General features: G+C 40.5%; 1 non-coding gene and 1 pseudogene across 1 annotated transcript; both read right to left on the reverse strand.

Moving 5' to 3' along the window:
- Positions 1-5,396: 5,396 nt before the first annotated feature.
- LOC145399119 (5S ribosomal RNA) lies at positions 5,397-5,515 on the reverse strand (annotated as a pseudogene).
- A 1,149-nt stretch (positions 5,516-6,664) lies between these two features.
- Positions 6,665-6,783, reverse strand: LOC145399424 (5S ribosomal RNA). Its single transcript, XR_013897300.1, has one exon. It is a non-coding gene; the product is annotated as a 5S ribosomal RNA (ribosomal RNA).
- Between the last annotated feature and the right edge of the window lie 5,790 nt (positions 6,784-12,573).

The following is a 12,573-nucleotide window of genomic DNA, read 5'->3' on the forward strand; positions in this document are numbered from 1 at the left end:
GAACCAAATCTGCGTAAGGTTCAGGTTTAATGGTATAGAACGCCGACGCTTTTATTTAGAATTACCCGTTTTAGATCAATAGTGCGGGAGAACAAAAGCTGTCACATTTTTAAAACCTTTAACATTTAACCTATCCTGGCTACTAAATAGGCAGAGCTTCGTGGAATTACTGTGATATATTTAATTTTGCGAATCACTTTACCAGGAAATGAAATCCAGGGAACGGTACTGGATACTGTGAGCAACATTAACCCTTTCACATCGCGGACATTTTTAAAATATTTACATGTTAACTGGAAGATTACTTCCAGTTGAGGAGTCTGTTCACAATGGAGGAGTTAGATACGTGTACAGCCCTCGTTAATTCTATCACAGTTAATGGTCATTTTCAAGTTGAATAATATTATCTAATGGCAACTTGGTTAAAATGGTGAAGATATCCTCGTCTTAAAGGGTTAAGTTTTACACTGATGGTCTCTTTTATTTTTCGGAAAATTAACAGAAAAAAGAAAAAAAAATTCCATGCTCCAGATGACATCTGTCTCCCATTCACTAGATACGTATTTCCACTCTCTCTAGGTGACTTTATTAAACCTAGAAAAATCCTATGTTCTTGGTCTATTTATCTACCAGTTAAATTATCGCTAGTCGCCTTAATCACCATAAAGGGTGGTCACATACGAATCGCTTCGATATTACACCGTCCTCTGCCATCTGATTGCTCACACATACACTCACCCTTCCTTCATATACCTATCCACCCCATCCCTCCATCTCTTCCTCGGTCTCACCCTGCCCCTCCTCTCCTCTACCTCATCGAAATACATTTAACTTTTTCTTTACTCAACCTCTCCACATAGTAAACAGGGGTAAACGCGTTGCCTTAACCATTATTTTGCCGTGAGTTTGTTTACCCCAAGCCCTTGTTCATACATAACTGAAGACATTAATGAAAAGTGACGACTGCTGGTCATATTCTAAAGGAAGACCATTACTAAACACAAATTTATCGCCTGCCTTCATGACCTTCGTGCGGTCGACAGACATTATCTATGCCTTGTTCCTCTTGAGTCGTCTGAAAATGGACTGCAGATAAAGAATAATAGCTGGCGGTGAGACTTGCAGGAAGGAAGGAGGTCACACCACTGTCTAGAGCCCATGTTTTCACGGAGGTTTCCCAATAGTTCATTTTCATCCCAATAGTTCATTTTCATTACAGTTCTTTCACCTTTACTTGGTCCATTTCGTCCTTTTGCAGCTAATGTGACAGTTCGATGGTAGAAAGAGAAAATGCCATGGCTCTACATATTCCCATGGCACTTCTTCGTTACTAGCACTAAATTCTAGTGTTTAATCTTTGGCTACAACTAGAAAAAACAGTAATTTAAGCCAAGTCAGTGTAAAAAGAGTGTAATTGTTTCGGGATCTAGTACGTTAGGATATTCTTGTTTATTACTGATATCTGTATTGACGTATATAAATATAAACAACATGAGAAAAATAAGGTGTCACATCCATAACAAACCGTTAGTCCCTTCAGTGAGCTATGTCTTTTATATAGTTTACTGCTCCCGTCAGACGATTTTATTCAAACCAGGGGAGACTTTTTGAACTACAAGATTTGGATACACACCCCACTAACCCCCTCCTTAATAGTGGTTCTCATTAACTCTGAAGAAACGTGTGGTGGCGCCCAAAGTAAAATGTAAAAATACGCCATGGTAGTAAAGGTTTTAAGAACAAGGTGATAGAAAATACTGTCTTAGGGGTGGTATTATCATTTTCGTAGGATTTCTCGCACCACTCGCTGAGCAATAAAAAAAACTAATACACCTTACTGCTCTCTTGTGTTATATTTACCCCTCTTTAATAATCTCTCTAATAACACTGCTGAATAACATTTCATTAGGGATGCTGATGATTAGTTTTCCCTCTACCTTATTTGTTTCCTTTTCCATGCTTTCTGAACCATACCTCACCCCTCCAGCAGACGACGAAAAAGAGATGGGATGATGACGATGATGATGACTAATGACTATTGATGATGACTGATGACTGATGACTGATGATGATGATGATGACTGATAATGCTGATGACTGATGATGAATGATGATGATGATGGTGAATTAACAAACCCGAGATTATTACTGTAACACATGCAGAAATAAAAATGTAAGAGAGAAGTGGTGGTGTCTCTCCTCAATCAACAAGAACTCGGGGCTGAGGGTAATATTCTTCTTTACCAGCTTATTTCTTTACTGAGTTCGGTAATATTTCGTTGTGAGTTATTTCTGCAATCTATATCGGTATTATGAAAGTTTAAATAGCACAGGGGAGAATACGAAAGTGTAATATTCAAGATAGACAGCTAACACAAGGTACTAAAAAGACAGAGGAATGGGAGAGGTACCAGAAAGAGATACGTAAGAAAAGGGTATCGAGGGTGACAGGAAAGAGTAGCTACTAGGAAAAAAAAAAAAAAAAAAGGGTAGGAATGAGGTACTAGAGAGATAGGTAAGAAAGAGGTAGGCTATTTGAAAGAGATAGACAAGAAAGGTGTAGTGGAAATAGATGGATAAGAAAGAGAAAGACTTCCTAGAGATATAGGTAAGAGTGACACTAGAGTGAGATGGATAAGAAGGAGATGTATACAAACCCTCCTAAGCTCACTAGAATACGGGCCGAGGTGTTCGCCCACTCTATCACCCATCCCGCCGCATCAGCCCCAATTTCCCAACAATTACCTCGGCCGTCACCTCATTACTCATATCTCATTACCCGGTCGTGTAGAGTCAAAATTAACCCATTACCTTCAATTACCTCCATCACGACCCTGGGTGGACCAAGCTGAGAGGGTGGCGCCGCAATTTTCTAACAAGGGAACGAGGTTGTTTGTGTTCGTGCGTGTCTCGTCAAAACGCAAGCACGACATGAAAAATATGATTAATGGCCAAGATTTTGCGCACATCGTTGTTGCTTTTTTGCCTCCAGAAAGGCTGGCTATTTCAGACTAACTTTCTTTACGAGAACTGCTGGAGACGTTAACTAATATCAATTATCCTCATCACCATCATTTTAGTCAAATTTTTGGCTTCAAATAAATGGTGGTCAGTTAATGAGAGTGTGTGCGCGAAATGGATGTTTTACGGGTCACGAACTGCTGGAGAAGGTCACCTTAACTTGGTGATACCGATATAACTGGTCTGGTTGTATGAACATACCTCAGATACTTCCCTATTCTCAAAAAGGAGAATGATGAATTAAAGGAGAGGTGCAGCTTTAGTCTGCACTCCACCGGGTTTACAGTCGGACGAGTTTGGAGCCACAGTAGTAACATGGGTGACGCTTACCTTAACTACATTACTACTTTGCTCTCTTTAAAATACTATTATTTCTACCCCCAGATGATTTCAACGTTTTCCCAGACACTTTAGTAGTCAGGGGGTGAGAAAATCTGTCCATTCTCACTCTCACCAGAATTAAATTAACTGGAGTTAGTCGGAGTTGAATACTGAGTTGCGCCGATCATTAGTGGGTTATTCCTTTCATTTCGAAGGCATCTATCATATTTTTTTCCAACCACTAAATAATTTCTTTCAACTTACGGAAGATCTCTCGTGGTGAGAGGATTACAGACTCTCTAACAATGCCGCAAGCCGTTTTATGCTGTTTTTATAATATATTCTTGCCACGATCAGACGATTTATTCAACTTAGGACAGACGTCTGGTATTGAAGGCGTTAATGAAGGCTATATCTTACTCGAATTCGATGTCTCTTTTCAGCTGAAAAAGGGCGTGTGAATTTAGCGAAAACATAATATGCGTAATCAGAGTCAATGGGTTAACATGATGGCTACGTATTTCACTCTTGCTACCGCCAGACGATTATAGTGCTATGAGGAGAACTCTTTCAGTGCGGGTATTATTATCAATAAATAAATTTAAAAAATGAATGGTACTTTTGAACTATAATTTCCATGCACTGATTACCATTCATGAAAAGCATCTTGGACACGTATGAAGGTACGCCAGGCTCGTATAAAATTATCCAGGAAAAGAAGTAGCGTTAGGAGAACGAAAGAACAAAGGGAAGAGGCAGTAAGAGGAGGGAATGGAGAAGTGGTAGCATTTTCTGATGAGTTTCTGATGAGTTGAAAGCTTATACATATAAATGATGATTGAGGGGCAGTGGTGGAAAACTTGGCTGCCAGTGCGGATTTATATGCTGGATGGGACCCTGGGGTATGCATTCTCCTAGGTTAAACACACTCCCAAACACTTTCTTCCTTACCAATTTATTTCTGAATCTGGAACTTCAACATTCTCTTGTATGTAACCGAGTCAGTCAGTGCTGACGAATAAAGGACAATGTTGAATGCTAAAATTTAATAAGATGTAACAGGTACTACTAAAAAATTAAGGAATAATTGTTTGGAAGTTTCATATCAGACGACAATAATGGTCTCGGTGTAACAGGGTAGGAAAAGAGGAGGTCGAGATGGCATTACAGATAACATCATCATTATCTTAACACTTTTTCCACACCTAAGAATGGAGTGAGGTAGGATTAACCAAATATGGAATGACAAAGTAGGACAGCGAGAACCAACAGCATGCCTTCTGCTTAGTGAAAAGGTGTGAACACTCACTGACACATTTCGGCCACGGAACCCTTGTCGTACCTCACCATCTGCACTTTTTTTTTTTTTTTTTTACATATTCGTTATATATACAGATAACAAAGTATGGAAAAAAAAAAAGTAAGAATGAACAGCATCGCGATACAGTGCTTCAAATAATGAGTGAGAGATTCAACAGTTGGCGTCTAACCTGCGAAGAGTTTTAGAAGAGGATGAAGAGAAGTGAGGCGAGAAAAAAGTAAGTTGGTAAAATGTTGTGGGAGGACAGCACACACTGCCATGGCAGTAAGCTTAAAAAGGTAAAGGTATGAAAAAAATGAAATATTTAAAGTGGCTTTTGTGGGAGGACGGCGAAGCAGATGAAATTCAAGTAGCTGATGCAAGAGACGGGGATCAAGGAAGGGGAAGAGGTTAAAGGGGTACTGAGGGGCGTATGAAGAAGATTGTCTGTTCACGTGATGATTAACATGTGAAAATATAATGGCTCCGTCTTTGCTGTTTGGACGAGAAGCATGTCCTAAATGCTAGGTAACCACAAAAGGATGGCAGTTATAATTTATGAAAAAGAAAAAAGAACTAAAAGCTAGAAGCTGAGAAAGACGTGTCCTATCAAAAAGAATATATATATATATATTTTTTCGTTCATTCATTGCCAGACGCCACGTATCCCACACGGGGTGGCCAAGGGCTTAGAGTTATTTGTTTTACAGGGAGGGGCACTAATCCTCCACCAACCTCACTTGACACGTAGGGATGCCAACAGCATCTGGTGTTACCAGGCGGTCACCCATCCAAGTACTAACCAGACCCAATGTTGCTTAACTTCGCTGATAGGACGGGAAGCGGTGTACTCAACGTGGTATGGCCATTGTATATATATGTGTGTGTGTGTGTGTGTGTGTAATCAGATAGATGGACGTGCAGAGGGAAGGAGAGAGGGAGTATGAACTAGATCTTCTCGAGATGCCTGGATACATTGCAGTTAAAGGGTTGGAGGTAACAGACGAAGGGAAACATGATACAGATTCGGGAATAGGGTTGATATTTGTGTTGGAAATGAAGTACTTAGTCATACTGTGAGTATTAAGATGGCTCCACAAAGTGAATAATGACAGTAAAAGGTTTAAAAATAAACGATGAATATACGGCATAGGCTATCCATTCTGGATATCTCAGTAATAAGCAAACCCCCCTTCCCCCAGCACCTAACAGTTATCGTACGGCTGGCAGGGCTCAGGCTGTCACCGTCTGACCACCAAGCTGCTAACATCTCACAACATTCGCCGCGCGATACTAGAATGTTTAATACCTGTAGATCTGCGGTTATTTGTGCTACATAATTTTTCCTTATACCAGAATACTCGTGAATGTTTTGTCTATGATAATTACCAAAAGGTAAACAAAGGCTAGAGTAATAAAATAAGAGCGAGAATAAGTAGAAGAATAGTTGAAAAATGTTTATACCATTTTTTTTTTTTTACTAATCATTGAATTTGCTGCAACTTTCGAATCAGTTCAAGAATAAAGTATGAATTCACAGACACAAAATTATCATGAATACCATGGTCACAGCAAATTTTATGAAAAGTATGGCAGAGCTGAGGTAAAGATTTTTTTTGCAATGATTTGCAAGTGCATAGACTTGTATGTCTGGGTGGTGTGCTGTACCATCTCTCCCTCCTTTGTGTCTGTATTGCAGTCCTCTCTCTCTCTCTCTTAATGTACAGTGGTGTTCAGGTGGCTGAGGCTGAGTTACGCTGAACGACGGTTGGTAACTTACGGCTTAATGCCACCTTAATAACTCACATGAAACCTTATATGGAAAAATGATTCACTAATAAATTACTGCGGCGCAGCAGACGTCCCCTTCACCCTTTCCACCATCCTGGGTGATGGGGACATTGTTTCATTCATTCATTGCCAGACGCCATGTATCCCAAATGGGGTGGTCAAGGGCTTAGAGTTAATTGTTTTACTGGGAGGGGCACTAATCTTCCACCAACCCCACTTGACACGTAGGGATGCCAACAGCATCTGGTGTTCCCTGGCGGTCACCCATCCAAGTACTAACCAGACCCAACGTTACTTAACTTCGCTGATCGGACGGGAAGCAGTGTACTCAACGTGGCATGGCCGTTTGATAAATTGGTGGCTTTCTTGAGAGAGACCGGACTGATCAGAGTGATGTGACTTTTTTACTATATGGTTTTGTTTTTTATCGACTGTAATTATGTATATATTGTACTATTAATTAGGGTTGACAGTTGACATATTTGAAGTAGTTCCTCCTTCCCACTGATCTATTTCTAATATTGATGTCCACTACATGAAACCCCGTTCCTCGACTGACAGCCACCAGTTGATGAATGCTAGTGTGCAATATAGAAAGTTATTGGGCAGTTGCAGTCGATGGTAGTCTGTTGGGCGAGGTCCTTCACTTTTTGTACAAATTATGTAAATACACTATACCATCTTGCTTAAGTTATTCTAATTAGGGCCGACAGCTGACGTATATGGAAATGTTCTTGACTCGTCTAGTTCCCTTTCATATATTGATGTCCCCTACATTAGGTTGTGCCTCGACTGATAGTCACCAGCTGATGAATGCAGGTATGTAATGTGGAAAGGCATTACATATCTGCAGTCGATGGTGTTCTGTTAGTCGAGGTATTTTTACCATTAGTGTACTGTAGGTCTAGCTATTTGTCTCTGTAGGATTTAGTATAGGATAGCGATTTCTCGGTTAGGTGATTAGTTTTAGGGTCTTCAGATTAGGTTTTTCTTTATAAGATAAAAAAATATATAAAACCAAGAAAAAATTAAAAAAATAAGAATACAAAATATTTTTTTTATTATATATGTATGTACGTGTGCATGAAAGTGTGTCTGTATATAAGCATGAACGTGTGTGAGTGTATATATGTATATATATATGTTTGTATATATATGTATATATGTTTATAAGTATATACCTATATATATACGGCCTTAATGACCAGGGGCTTTGGCCCCAATGGTCGATAGGCCGGAAAAAAAAAAAAAAAAGTTGGCAACAGGAGAGAGAGAAAGGGGGGGGGGGATGATGCAATACACAGAGGCAAGAGAGGGAGAGGTGGTAGGGCACACCACGCAAACATACAAGTCGATGCGCTTACAAATCTTTGCATAATACATCCTTTACCTCAGCTCTGCCCCACTTTTCATAAAATTTGAAGTGACCATGGTAATCATGAAAAATTTTCTCTCTGAGAATTCTTATATTTTTCTTGATTCGATAGTTGCTGTGAAAATCAATAAGTAAAAAATGTATAGATATTTTTCAGCCATGCTTCTATTTATTCTCGCTCTTATTTTAACATTCGTGCCTTTCTTTACCTTTTAGAAATTAATTTCCAAAGATAAAACATTTACGAGTGTAGTGGTGTGCGTGTATGCGCCAACGCAAGATCGTGCAAGCAGAGTCGGAGAAAAGTTCTGGACAAATGTAGAAGTGTGCATGGAAAAATTTGAAAGGAATGAGTGTTTTTGATTGGTGATATGAATGGTAAAGTAGGGAATGTGAAGGTGGATGGAGTAGTTGGTGAATGGGGTGTGCCTGCTGAGATAGATGAGAATGGTAGTGCTTTAGTGGACATTTGTGCCGGGAGAGGGGTGGTGATAGCCAACACTCTCTTCAGGCACAAAATGATCCAGAGGCATATGGCGAGTGATGAGAAGGGTCGATGGTGAACTGAATGAAAGGAAGGCAATGATTGATTATGTGTGTGTAGATAAAAGGATGCGAAGATGTGTGATGGATGCAAGTGCATATAGAGGTTGGGGGAGTGGACTTTCTGACCAACACTTCGTGGGAGTCAGACTCAAGGTCAAAGTAAAATGGAGAAACAAAAGAAGGGAAGGACGGGAGGAAGAAGTATATGCAAGGAGAGTGGAAAGGTTAAAAGAGGATGAGGAAAAGGCAGAATATAAGAGAGAAGTGGAGGAACGATTGGGTAAATATGAATTGGAGCAGATGGGGGACATGGAAGGTGTGTGCAAGATATTCACAGAAGAAATATGTGCAGCATGTGAGGTGGTGTGTGGGGTGAAGAAAAGACGAAAAGGGGTGCAAGGAGCAGCATGATGGAATGAAGAGGTGAGACAGGCTGTGGCACAAAAGAAAAAAGCATATAATGAATGGATGAGAAATAAAGGCGTGGAAGAAGTTGGGAGACAGGAGTTATATGTAGAAAGGAAGAGACAGGTGAAAAGATTAGTAAGAGAGATTAAGAAGAGAGTGGATGAGGAATTTGGAAGGAATTTGAGTGTCAAATGGAGGGAATGTAAGAAAATGTTCTGGACAGAGGTAAAGAGAGTCAGATAGGGTTGCAGTGAAGCTAGTAGGGGAATGAAAGATAAAAATGGTGGATTACTAGTTGTGAAGGGAGAAAAAGTGAGCAGATGGAGAGAACACTTTAATGAATTGTTGAATATAGAGAATGAAAGTAATGCAAGTATAAGTGGCTGGGGAATGGCTGGGAGATGGAGATGGGTGAGTATACAGGAAGAAATCGGTAGGATGGAAGTTGTGGACGTAATGAAGAAAGTCAAAATGGGGAAAGCCCAAGGAATTGATGGAGTGTGTGGTGAAATGCTGAAGCATGGGGGAGAGATAGTAGTAGAATGGATGTGGAAGATGTGCAGATTGGCCTAGGAGGAAGGTAGTGTCCTGGAGGATTGGAAGCCGCAAGGATCAGTTCTGGTGCCAACCCTATTTCTGGTTCATATTAATGATCTCTTATTTGTCACCCAAAATCCCATTCACTCATATGCAGATGACTCAACACTACATAGTTCATTCACACTCAGACACCCATTTACAAAGTCGAATATCTCTACCTCTCAACTCAGCACAGCCATCTCCATAAATCAAGATCTATCTACGATCAGTGAATGGGGACAAAACAACCTTGTCTCTTTTAATGCTAGTAAAACTAAATATATACAGTTTACTAATAGGCAGATATTGCCAGATTCGTACATTACCTTCAATGCTACTAATATTCCCATCTCCAAAAGTATTGAAATTCTTGGCGTCTCACTTAACAGTGCCCTCAGCTGGACCTCTCATGTCAGATCACTTGCTAAAACCGCCTCAAAAAAACTTGGATTATTGTACAGAGTCCGTAACTTCTTCGCCGATGAGCAGTTACCTATAATTTGTAAGAGTCATGTGTGCTCTCAGCGTGAATATTGCTCACCCTTGTGGAATGGTTGTGGAGAGGCTGCATTATGACAACTAGACAAAATTCAGAACAAAGCTGTCAGAATCATTAACAACCCTGTCATTACATATAAATTACCTTCCCTGCAAGTAAGAAGGAATGTTGCCTCCCTTGCATTATTTTACAGATATTTTTTTGGCAAATGCTCAGACGAAGCTGCGTCCATTGTGCCAGATCTCCATGCCTTCCCTCGTGCTACGCGGGCATCTGGTAGCGCTCATGACTGGAATGTCAGTCAGCCATACTACAGAACTTCTGCCTATCAGAAATCTTTCATTCCCCGAACTGCATCTCTCTGGAATTCGCTTCCCCAGAGTTGTTTCCCTCCAAATTTTGACCCACAGCTGTTCAAGTCTAACTGTTACAGATATTTTATGAACGGAGGACGCCAGTAATCTGGTGTATGGATTTTTTTTTTTTACTCATTTGTTATTCCTTCCTCCGTTCTGTTATTTATTTAAAAATAATAATTATTATTATTATTCCATTGTACAAAGGAAAAGGGGAAAAAGAAGTGTGTGGTAATCATAGGGGCATTTGTTTTCTTAGTGTAATAGGAAAAGTATACGGTAGGATACTTATTGACAGAGTTAGGTAAATAACAGAGGGATTAGTTGGAGAAGAACAGGGAGACTTTAGGAAGGGAAGATCTTGGTTGTGTAGATCAGATATTCATTCTTAGTTCTTTAGTGGAAAAGTTTCTAGAGAAGGGAAAGAAGTTGTATGTGGCCTTCACGGATTTGGAGAAAGCATATGACAGGGTGGATAGACAGGGATTGTGAAAATTATTAAGAGCATATGGAGCAGATGGCAAGTTGTTGAATGCTGTGAAGAATATGTATGAGGGTGCTAATGCTGCAGTGCGTGTGGATAGTGAACTGAGTTTTTCTATTTGAAGGTTGGGTTGAAACAGGGATGTGTCGTCTCCATGGTCGTTCAATCTGTATATGGATGGGGTTATAAATGAGATACAAGATAGGGCAGTGGATGTTGGAGTGGCCCTGATGAGAGAGGGCAGTGTTTGGAAACTCCCTGTACTGTTGTTTGCAAATGATACTGTGTTGTTAAGTGAAGACGAAGGGGAGCTGCAAGGCTTGGTGGATGAGTTTGGGAGAGTGTGTAAGAAACGGAATCTAAAGGTGAATGTGGGGAAGAGTAAAGTTATGGTCTTCGAGAGAGGTGAAGTCAGTGAATGTACTATTGCTGCCAGGAGTTGTTAGCCACCTTCATCCAGCCACCCCGTGTATGTCGCATTCACAAGCACAGAAGTTGCCTTCTATGCATTTCTGTCGAAAAATATCCCTTCAGCTTTGGGCTTGTACTGATGGATAAAGCAATGGTAATTTTTACTCTGAAGGTTTGACTCTGATAACACGAATATATCACATTTATTATTTAGTAACTATTTTTTCTCATACAATACCAAGCGACTTAAATCTGTTATCTTTGATTTCACTCCACAACTTCCGGTACTGTAGATCTGAATCAGCGAACACAAAGAATGAACAAGTTCGAAGCATTCATTTGTTACAGAGAGAGAGAGAGAGAGAGAGAGGGAGGGAGGGAGGCAGGGAGGGAGCGTGTATGGTTAGCGCCTGAGAATTTTGAAGAAATGAGGTGGAGGCAGATTGGCGCAGGGAAATGCAAGGGATGAGAATCCCTGGATTCATGTACATCATTGAAAACAGGCCACAAAATGAATATTTCTTCCATCAGTCACTTGAACTTGCCTTGCTCTGTGATAAAGTTTTTTTTTTTTTTTTTTTAAAGGATTGCTATCGGAGGAGTAATGAATTAGGAGACAAATGCTGTTGATTTAACAAAAATTTGTGCTTAACCCATTGGCTCCCAGAGTTCCTGTGCAAGAAATTTTGCTGGAAGGGTGCTTGGCGTACCGCCCTCCGCCTGTGGGTTCATGGTCGCGAAGCTCATAGGTCGCTTCCCCGGGGTTCCCTTCTTTATTAATTTTTGAAAACGCCCAGTTCCGTCCTATATTGAGGACACTGAGCACTAATGGGTTAAGAAAGTAATTTGCCTGTCTGTCTAGAGAGGGATATCCGGTTAATGAGAAAAATACTCATGAGTTTGCCAAAAATCTCCAGGTGTAAACCATCAGAGAGAGAGAAAAAAAATGCGAACATAAGGCATTTAACAAAGTTAAGCGGCCTGGCTACTAATTTGACAATGTCAGCTGGCGCTACCCAGAATAAAAGCTATCTTTCATTTTGTCCGACGAGACGGTTTCCTGGGATAACTAAACTTCTTCATTAGCCAAAGAAGAAAATCGCTGTTTAGCTCGAGCACTTTATTTACTCGTATCGCATAAAATCTTGTGTATGTAGCCGGATTGAAGCCCATATTTACCCCTTTATCGGCCTGGCAACCTACCTGTAAAGAGTACTATTTTCTACCCACAGAGTTAAGCGGTGATACTCATCTTTCGTGTAAGAAAATTCACCCCGCCTCTGTGTGTGTGTGTGTGTGTGTGTGTGTGTTGAACCGCGAGTCATCCGACTTGTGGAGCAAGGTATGCGGATTGGTAGGTTGGTGACTGGGTGGGTGGATTGGTTAGTGTAGGCTGGTGATTTCACAGGCGGGTTAGGTGGAGTGGGTGGGCAAGAGGGAGGGAAAGAGTTGTTGGGCTGGTTAAGTGGGGTGGAGTAGGGT

Source organism: Coenobita brevimanus, chromosome 5 (assembly GCF_032717465.1).
Source record: "Coenobita brevimanus isolate Jiangsu-jjx chromosome 5, ASM3271746v2, whole genome shotgun sequence".
In the NCBI taxonomy this organism is placed as follows: Eukaryota; Metazoa; Arthropoda; class Malacostraca; order Decapoda; family Coenobitidae; genus Coenobita; species Coenobita brevimanus.